Source organism: Triticum urartu, chromosome 4 (assembly GCF_003073215.2).
Source record: "Triticum urartu cultivar G1812 chromosome 4, Tu2.1, whole genome shotgun sequence".
NCBI classification, from domain to species: Eukaryota; Viridiplantae; Streptophyta; class Magnoliopsida; order Poales; family Poaceae; genus Triticum; species Triticum urartu.
In genome coordinates this window covers 113,860,812-113,871,604 of record NC_053025.1, presented here as the reverse complement: position 1 = coordinate 113,871,604, position 10,793 = coordinate 113,860,812, and positions in this window count along the sequence as shown.

Here is a 10,793-nt window from a genome sequence, read left to right as displayed (position 1 = left end):
AACAATCAGTATACTCTTGTTCATAAGGATAAAAATATTACTTTGCTTCCTATGACTCCTGATTCCATTTTGAAAGATGATATTAATAGAGCTAATAAAGCAAAACAGGAGAAAACTAAGAGTGAAAATCAGATTGTGGCAAAAGAATTTGAGCAACAAATGCAAGCCTAATAATAAAAACCATCTAGTGTTGCTTCTGAAATTAAATTGAAAAGTGCATGTTTACTTGCCACCAAATCCGATATTGATGATCTAGATTTTAGCAAATCTGTTTGCTATGCTTTTGTGTGCAAAGAGGCATTATTTTCATTCGAGGACGCGCCTTCCTCTTTGCCTCCTGCTGTCACTAACATTTTGCAGGAGTTCGCCGACGTCTTTCCACAAGACGTGCCACCGGGATTACCACCTATTCGCGGGATTGAGCATCAAATTGACTTAATTCCCGGTGCATCATTACCCAACCGTGCACCATACCGTACCAATCCAGAGGAGACGAAGGAGATTATGCGTCAAGTACAAGAACTGCTCGACAAAGGTTATATACGCGAATCCCTTAGTCCTTGTGCTGTTCCTATCATTTTAGTGCCGAAAAAGGATGGTACGTCGCGTATGTGCGTTGATTGTAGAGGCATTAATAATATTACTATTCGTTATCGTCATCCTATTCCTAGGCTAGATGATATGCTTGATGAATTGAGTGGTATTGAGCTCTACAATATTCTCCAAAGTTGATTTGCGTAGTGGTTACCATCAAATTCGTATGAAATTGGGAGATGAATGGAAAACAGCATTTAAAACTAAGTTTGGATTATATGAGTGGTTAGTCATGCCTTTTGGGTTAACTAATGCACCTAGTACTTTCATGAGGTTAATGAACGAAGTTTTACGTGCTTCATTGGACGATTTGTGGTAGTTTACTTTGATGACATATTGATTTATAGCAAATCTTTGGAGGACCATTTGGAACATTTACGTGCTGTTTTTATTGCCTCTCTACGTGATGCACGTTTGTTTGGTAACCTTGGAAAGTGCACCTTTTGCACCGACCGAGTATCTTTTCTTGGCTATGTTGTTACTCCACAGGGAATTGAAGTTGATAAAGCCAAGATTGAAGCTATTGAGAGTTGGCCGCAGCCCAAAACGGTCACAAGTGAGGAGTTTCCTTGGCCTCGCTGGTTTCTATAGGCGTTTTGTGAGAGATTTCAGCACCATTGCTGCACCTCTCAACGAGCTTACAAAGAAGGATGTGCCTTTTGTTTGGGGTACCGCACAGGAAGAAGCCTTCACGGTATTGAAAGATAAGTTGACACATGCTCCTTTACTCCAACTTCCTATTCAATAAGACTTTTGAGCTTGAATGTGATGCTAGTGGAATTGGATTAGGAGGTGTGTTATTACAAGATGGCAAACCTGTTGCATACTTTTCTGAAAAATTGAGTGGGCCTAGTCTGAACTATTCTACTTATGATAAAGAATTATATGCTCTTGTTCGGACCTTAGAAACATGGCAACATTATTTATGGCCCAAAGAATTTGTTATACATTCTGATCATGAATCTTTGAAACACATTAAAAGTCAAGCAAAACTGAACCGTACATGCTAAATGGGTTGAATTCATTGAGACTTTCCCTTATGTCATTAAACACAAGAAGGGTAAAGAAAATATTATTGTAATTGCTGATGCCTTGTCTCGTCGTTATACTATGCTTTCACAACTTGACTTTAAAATATTTGGTTTGGAGACCATCAAGGATCAATATGTAATGATGCTGAATTTAAAGATGTATTGCAGAATTGTAAGGAAGGGAGAACTTGGAACAAGTTCGTTCTTAACGATGGATTTGTGTTTCGTGCTAACAAGCTATGCATTCCAGCTAGCTCCGTTCGTCTTTTGTTGTTGCAGGAGGCGCATGGAGGAGGATTAATGGGACACTTTGGCGTCAAGAAGACGGAGGATATACTTGCTACACATTTCTTTTGGCCAAAGATGAGACGGGATGTTGAGCGTTTTGTTGCTCGCTGCACTACATGTCAAAGAGCTAAGTCACGACTCAATCCTCATGGTTTATATATGCCTTTGCCTGTACCTAGTGTTCCTTGGGAGGATATATCTATGGACTTTGTTTTAGGTTTACCTCGAACAAAGAAGGGGAGGGATAGCATATTTGTTGTCGTGGATAGGTTCTCGAAAATGGCACACTTTATACCATGTCATAAAAGCGATGATGCTGTTAATGTTGCTGATTTGTTCTTTCGTGAAATTATTCGCTTACATGGTGTGCCAAATACTATTGTTTCAGATCGTGATACTAAATTTCTTAGCCACTTTTGGAGATGTTTATGGGCTAAGTTGGGGACTAAGCTGCTTTTTAGTACTACTTGTCACCCCCAAACTGATGGACAAACTGAAGTAGTCAATAGAACATTGTCTACTATGCTTAGGGCTGTTTTGAAGAATAACAAGAAAATGTGGGAAGAATGCTTGCCTCATATTGAATTTGCTTATAATCGTTCATTGCATTCTACTACTAAGATGTGCCCTTTGAAATTGTGTATGGTTTCCTACCTCGTGCACCTATTGATTTGTTGCCTCTTCCATCTTCGGAGAAGGTTAATTTTGATGCTAAAGACTAGTGTATAAATTACCCACCTATTGATTTGTTGCCTCTTCCATCTTCGGAGAAGGTTAATTTTGATGCTAAAGAACGTTCTGAATTGATTTTAAAAATGCATGAGTTAACTAAGGAAAACATTGAGCGTATGAATGCTAAATATAAACTTGCTGGAGATAAGGGTAGAAAACATGTTGTGTTTGCGCACCTGGAGATCTTGTTTGGTTACATTTGCGTAAAGATAGATTTCCTAATCTGCGCAAATCAAAGCTAATGCCACGTGCTGATGGTCCTTTTAAGGTGTTAGAGAAAATAAATGATAATGCATATAAACTTGAGCTACCTGTAGATTTTGGGGTTAGTCCCACTTTTAACATTGCAGATTTGAAGCCTTATTTGGGTGAGGAAGATGAGCTTCCGTCGAGGACGACTTCATTTCAAGAAGGGGAGGATGATGAGGACATCAATACCATTGTTACACACCCACAGCCCCTACTGTTACATATACTGGACCAATTACTAGAGCTCGCGCACGCCAATTAAATTACCAGGTACTTTCGTTTCTTGGTAATGATTCTAATGTTCATGAGATTATGATGCTGCCATTGGATACATTTGTTTATTGGATACATTTGTTTTGCTTACAAATGAAGGGCCTGAGCTTAGGAGAAGTGAACATTGGAGCAGAACACGAATGGAGTTGATGGCATGCGCAAGTGGCTCAAGAACGGAGTACCTACAAGTGATGATTTCAGGACTACTGAAAGCTGCCATACCTTCTGAGGAGAAAGTGCATTTAGAAGACTTGGAAAGCCGCCATAATGGGCATGAAGCCTTGGACGAAATTATACAAGATGCCACTTCATAATATTCGTCCATAGGCTATTCTAGGTGCTGCGTCACCTTATTAATGGGCCAGGCCCATGTAATTTCGAAATACTTAAGTATAGGCTATTTTTAGAGTCCGTATGTGTGGGGAAACAAGAGTTAGGGTTGGTTTCGGACCCCACCTCAAGGGCCACGAAATTCCCCTCTCTTCCTCCATATATACAGCCCTTAGGGCGTCGTTTAGACTTTGGGTTTTGTTTAGATTAAAAGTTCGCCATAGCTGCAACTTCACGTACTTCGTTTGTGTCCAACGACCAGACCAAGACGTCACAGAACCCCACCTTGATCAATAAAGCTTTCATCTTATATTCGCAATATCCAGATTGCAATCTCAGCTTCTTGCTTGTTCTTCGTTTGCTCGCAGGAAACAGGCCCTCGTGGTCAGGTTGATCGTGCTCCGGCGTATAACCCCTCGGAGTTGGTTTCGCAATATCCAGATTGCAATGCTCAGTTTCTTGCTTGTTCGTTTCGCTTTGCTCGCAGGAAACAGGCCCTCGTGGTCAGGTTGATCGTGCTCCGGCGTGGTCAATAACCCCTCGGAAGTTGGTTTAGCGATTGCTAAGGCGCGACGTCTCGCACGTTCGTAGTCGGATCGTCAAGGTCGACTCCCACAGAAAACGATAGCCACCATCTCATCGAAACATCGGGACACCTTTGCCTCTATAGTGCCACTTGGTGAATTTCTTGATGAACAACTTGCTAGGGCTAGAGAGATTGAAAATATTGAATCTGATAATACTAATGAAAGTGATGATGAAGAATCACTTGTTATTCCTGAGGGTTATGTTTTTGATCAAGAAGCTTCTTTAGCTATTTTAGCTTGCAAAGATAGATATGAACTCAAAAGGTTATTAGCTAAATGGAATAAGCAATCTCTAAATGCTAGAATGAAACCTGACCCTGCTTTTGCTACTTCACCTATCGTGTTACTGATAAGGATTATGAATTCTCTGTTGATCCTGATATAATTACTTTGGTTGAATCTGATCCTTTTCATGGTTATGAATCTGAAACTGTTGTGGCACATCTTACTAAACTGAATGATATAGCCACTGCCTATTCACTAAAGATGAGAGAACTCGTTACTTTTATATCCTTAAAATATTTCCGTTCTCATTAAAGGGTGATGCTAAGATATGGTTTAATTCTCTTGATCCTGGTTGTGTGCGTAGTCCCCAGGATATGATTTATTACTTCTCTGCTAAATATTTCCCTGCTCATAAGAAACAAGCTGCTTTAAGGGATATATATAATTTTGTGCAAATTAAAGAAGAGAGTCTCCCACAAGCTTGGGGGAGGCTTCTCCAATTACTTAATGCTTTGCCTGATCATCCTCTTAAGAAAAATGAAATACTTGATATCTTTTATAATGGACTAACCGATGCTTCCAGAGATTACCTGGATAGTTGTGCTGGTTCTGTTTTCAGGGAAAGAACACCGGATGAAGCTGAAATTCTATTGAATAATATGTTGACAAATGAAAATAATGTTGGCACCCCTGCCAGCTCCTAGCCATACTGAGCCTATTCCTAAACCAACTCCGAAGAAGAGAGGTGTTCTATTTCTCAGTCCTGAAAGATATGCAAGAGGCAAAGAAATCTATGAAAGAAAAAGGTATTAAGGCTGAAGATGTTAAGAATTTACCTCCTATTGAAGAAATACATGGTCTTAATTTACCGCCTGTTGAAGAAACATATGATCTTAATCCATTACCTATTGAAGAAACTCATGGTCTTGATAACCCGACACAGGTAGTAAAGGTAAATTCTCTCTATAGATATGATAAAGCTGAAATCCCATTTACTATAATTTGCTAGCCCATGCTTAGATGAGTTTGATAAATTTATGGCTAAGCAAGAAGATTTTAATGCTTATTTTGGTAGACAATTGAAATACAATTCAAATATGCTTGAACACTTGGGTGATTATATGGCTAATGTTAAAGGTGAACTTAAACTTATTAGTAAACATGCTTCTATGGTTACCACTCAAGTAGAACAAGTACTTAAAGCTCAAAATGATTTGCTCAATGAATTGAATAGTAAAGATAATGATATGATGTTAGAGTGGCTACTAGAACTGGTAGAATGACTCAGGAACCTTTGTATCCTGAAGGCCATCCTAAGAGAATTGAGCAAGATTCTCAGAGAAATAATATAGATGCACCTAGTTCTTCTAAAAAGAAGAAAAAGAAAAATGATATGACTTTGCATGCTTCTAGTGATCCTATTGTTGAAACACCTGAGAATCCAAATGATATTTCTATTTCTGATGCTGAAACTCAATCTGGTAATGAACCTGAAACTAGTGATAATGTTAATGATAATGTTCATAATGATGCTCAACCTAGTAATGATAATGACATAGAAATTGAACCTGTTGTTGATCTTGATAACCCACAATCAAAGAATCAACGTTATGATAAGAAAGACTTGTTGCTAGGAAACATGGTAAAGAAAGAGAGCCTTGGGTTCAGAAACCCATGCCATTTTCCTCCCAAAGCCATCCAAGAAAGGAATGATGAGGATTTTGAGCGCTTTGCTGAAATGATGAGACCTATCTTTTTGCGTATTGCGAATTAACTGATATGCTCAAAATGAATCCTTATGCTAAGTAGCATGAAAGAAATTGTTACAAATAAAAGAAAGATACCGGAAGCTGAAATCCAACCATGCTTGCTATTATATCATTTTAAGGGTGGAATACCAAAGAAACTTGGAGATCCCGGTGTACCAACTATACCATGCTCCATTAAAAGAAACTATGTTAAAACTGCTTTATGTGATCTTGGAGCCGGTGTTAGTGTTATGCCTCTCTCTTTATATCGTAGACTTGATTTGAATAAGTTGACACCTACTGAAATATCTTTGCAAATGGCTGATAAATCAACTGCTCTATACCTGTCGGTATTTGTGAGGATGTGCCTGTTTGTAGTTGCAAACGTTACTATTTTAACGGACTTTGTTATTCTTGATATTCCCGAGGACGATAGTATGTCTATTATTCTTGGAAGACCCTTTTTGAATACTGCAGGGGCTGTTATTGATTGCACTAAAGGCAATGTCACTTTTCATGTTAATGGTAATGAGCATACGGTACACTTTCCGAGGAAACAACCTCAAGTTCATAGTATCAACTCTATTGGAAAAATTCCATCGATTATATTTGGAGGTTTTGAATTTCCTCTTCCTACTGTCAAGAAGAAATATGATATTCTTATTATTGGGGATGTGCATATCCCCGTTGAGGTAACATAGTGTTATTCGAAATTTCTCCGGTTCCATGTTATTCGGAATGAGTTCGTTAACAAGACTTGATCAACCTTGTTAGTGGATTCCTTTTGATGATCATGAGATGGATGAAACTAGAAGGCACAACCTTCTGTACCCCACTTTTACTTTCTGTTATTTATATTAAATAAAATAAAAATATTTTCTGTCTGTTATTTGATTATCCATGCAATATAAAAAATACCCCGAAAATAAAAGTTCTCCAAATGCCCTAAAATTTAAATATGATTTTTCCAGAATATTTGAGAATATTTGGCACTAAAAACATAGCAGGGGGGCCAACCACCTGCCCACAAGGGTGGAGGGTGCGCCCTACCCCTGGATGCGTTTATTTATGTTCATAGTTTACTGATAGGTATGTAAGAGCCGAGCAGTGGTGTGTATGGGCGAGATGATTGGTTTTCAGGCCTGGCGGGGTGCTCTGTTTCTTCGTGTGCCGTGGAGTTTTTGGGTTGTATAGAATCAAGAGGTAGTATGACCACTCCATGCCACTCATAATGTTGCTGGTTCTCGCCTTGACTCACAGGCAAGGTTCCTTCCCAGGCGGGTGAGGGAGTGTTCTCTGTGGATTAGGGGGGCCAACCACCTGCCACAGGGTGGAGGGCGCGCCCCCCTACTCGTGGGCCCACGGTGGCCCTCCTCTCCACTTATCCTTTCACCCATACACTTCTTCTTCCTCCCCAAACACGAATAACCAGCTCAAACCGAGTCCAAGCTCGTTTTGCTGCCATTTTCGATCTCCTTGCTCAAAGCACCTCTCACAAAACTGCTTGGGGAGATTGTTCTTGGTATGTGACTCCTCCATTGGTCCAATTAGTTTTTGTTCTAGTGCTTTATTCATTGCAAATTTTTGCTGCTTAGGTGACCCTGTTCTTGAGCTTGCATGTCAAATTTATATGGTTCAAAAGTAGTTTTGATGCATGATATAGGCTCTAGGCACTTGTAGGAGTAGTTGCTATCAATATTATTGAGTTTGGTTTACTTTTATTTTGAAGTTACTAAAAATTTCAGAATTTTTCAGAGGAAGAAATATGCTTAGGAAAATGTTCCAAGGTGGTTCTTCAAGGAAGCAAGGACCCAGGCTTGCAATGCGTGATGCTGATGATGAGCCACCAAGAGACGCTCCAGTGCTCCTTGTGAATGGCCTTCTGAGAACTTTATGGATCGAGCGGGAATTAAAGAAGAATTTAATGCATATTTGTAACGCTGATCTTGTGAGCTTCGAGGAAGAGAAGTGCAGCCAATATCACAATCTCACTAGTTCCTTTGTGAGGAGGTTTGAATTTTCATCTTCACGTAATTCTCCAACTGTCCTGTTTGATCTTTATGAAATTCTTACACTATGGACTTAGAGGATTTTACCACTGCTTGCAAACTTCCACAATGGGGTAGTATAAGGGATCCTCTGCAAATCTGAATTTAGAGATTTTCTTGCTAGTATAACTGTGGGGGAATCTAGAGATATAACACAAGCTACCATAGGGAGCATTCATTTTCCTGCTATACATTATTTTGCTCTCTTCATAGGTAGATGCATTAATGGTAAAGATGAGGCATGTCACATGTGTGTCCCTGACCTCAATATTCTTAGGAGTGCTGTGTTAGGAGATAAATCTTATAATTTGGGAGCCATTGTTGCACGTAGGTTGCATCTTAATATATTTAATGGAGATTTCTTTGGTGGAATTTATGCAACCCGCTTAGCTGATTTTCTCGGTGTGACCATACGCGAGGATGATATTGAATTGCTTCCCGCTTACCTAGATTTTAATGCTATGGTTCACCACCAGTTTGTCGAGAGGAATGAATCACCCCTCCAGTATCGCTTAATCTTTGACAGACGCCGTGCTGTCCATATTACTCTCCCTGCTCCTGCCTTCTTTGATCATCAGGCAAAAGGAAGATATGTTATTACCAGAGAGGAGGCAGATGAGTACGAGAGGAGGGCGGAGGCCGCTCGTCGCCACACTGCAGCTCAGGAGGCGATAGCCGCTGCATCTCAGTATGACCCCAACTATTATTATGGATATGCGCCAGGCCAGCCGTGGTCATAGACCAACTTAGGCCAAAAGCCTAAGCTTGGGGGAATATGTATTTCCCACCGACATTACATTCATGTTCACACACTCACTGCTAGATGTCGGTGCTCATACTTTTTCATTGTATCATCCATGCTAGTTTATTTTCCTTTTTATGCTTTCTTCTTGTGTGATTAATAAACCTTAAGAAAAAACCAAAAAAATAGTTGTAGCTTTTAATTAGTTTACTTTCCATGATTTTAGTAGTAATTAAAAAGAAAACCCAAAAAGATTTCCTCTTCTTCTTTTGCTTGTTGGGAGCTTTCCCGTGTAAATAGTTTTATTTCTTTTCTTTTCTTCGGGGGTCGATAGGAGAAGACCATAATTAAATTGTTGAAGTGGCTCTTATATGCATTATTGTTGATCTGACAAAAGAGCCCATATTGCCTTGTCTTCTCCTGTTTATTGAATCCTTGCATATTCCAGCTTAGTCCAATGCACGTGCACTATTATTATTATTCACATCGTTCGGTCGTGCAAGTGGAAGGCAATTATGATGATATATGATGGACTGACTGAGATGAGAAAAGCTTGTATGAACTCGACCTCTTTTATTTTTGTAAATATGATTAGTTCATCGTTCTTGATTCAGCTATTGTGAATAAACATGTTTGCAATGACAACTAGAGATCATAGTGCTTATGCCATGCTTGATTAGCTATGAGTTATAATGGTTTACCTTGCGTGCCAACATGCTATTAAAATGGTTATGATGTGGTATGATAGGGTGGTATCCTCCTCTGAATGATTTAAGTGACTCGACTTGGCACATGTTTACGCATGTAGTTGAAACAAAATCAACATAGCCTTCACAATATTTATGTTCATGGTGGATTATATCCTACTCATGCTTGCATTCGGTGTTGATTATTTTTAATGCATGTTAATGACTGTTGTCGCTCTCTAGCTGGTTGCTTCCCGTCTTTTGCTAGCCTTCACCTGTACTAAGAGGGAATACTGCTTGTGCATCCAACTCCATAAACTCCAAAGTTATTCCAAATGAGTCCACTATACCTCCCTATATACGGTATCTACCAGCCGTTCCAAGTAAATTTGTATGTGCCAAACTCTAAACCTTCAAAATAAATATCATGTTTTGTATGCTCGAATAGCTCATGTATCAACTAGGGCTGTCCGTATCTTCCATGTTAGGTGGGTTATTCTCAAGAGGAGTGGACTCCGCTCCTCACTCACGAGATAAATGGTTGGTCACCGGGATGCCCAGTCCCATGCTTTATGCAAAATAAATCAAAATAATTGCAAACAAAACTCCCCTGGGACTCTTGTTAGTTGGAGGCACTCTGTCATTGTTTCTGAGCAAAGCCATGGATTGATGCTTGTTGGTGGAAGGGGGAGTATAAACTTTACCATTCTGTTTGGGAACCGCCTATAATGTGTGTAGCATGGAAGATATCGCCATCTCTTGGTTGTTATGTTGACAATGAAAGTATACCGCTCAAAATATTATTCACCTCTATTTCAAACCGAGCTCTGGCACCTCTACAAATCGCTGCTTCCCTCTACGAAGGGCCTTTCTATTTACTTTCATGTTGAGTCATCATCTTCTTATTAAAAAGCACCATTTGGAGAGCACCGCTGTCATTTGCATTCATTACTGTTAGTTTACATTGAGTATGACTTGATTGGATCTCTTTTACCATGAATTACAATGTCTAGTCAGTCCTTGATCTTTAAAGGTGCTCTGCATTTATGTTTTGCGGTCTCAAAAAGGGCTAGCGAGATACCATCTTGTTATATCATATTATGATTGTATTGATAAAGTGTTGTTATCCGAGATTTATTATTATGACTCGCTAGTTGATTATGCCATAGATATGAGTAAACTTGAGACCTAAGCGTTATTCTGAATGTGGTTAGTTATAATCTTTGCTGAAAACTTGAATGCTGGCTTTACATATTTCTA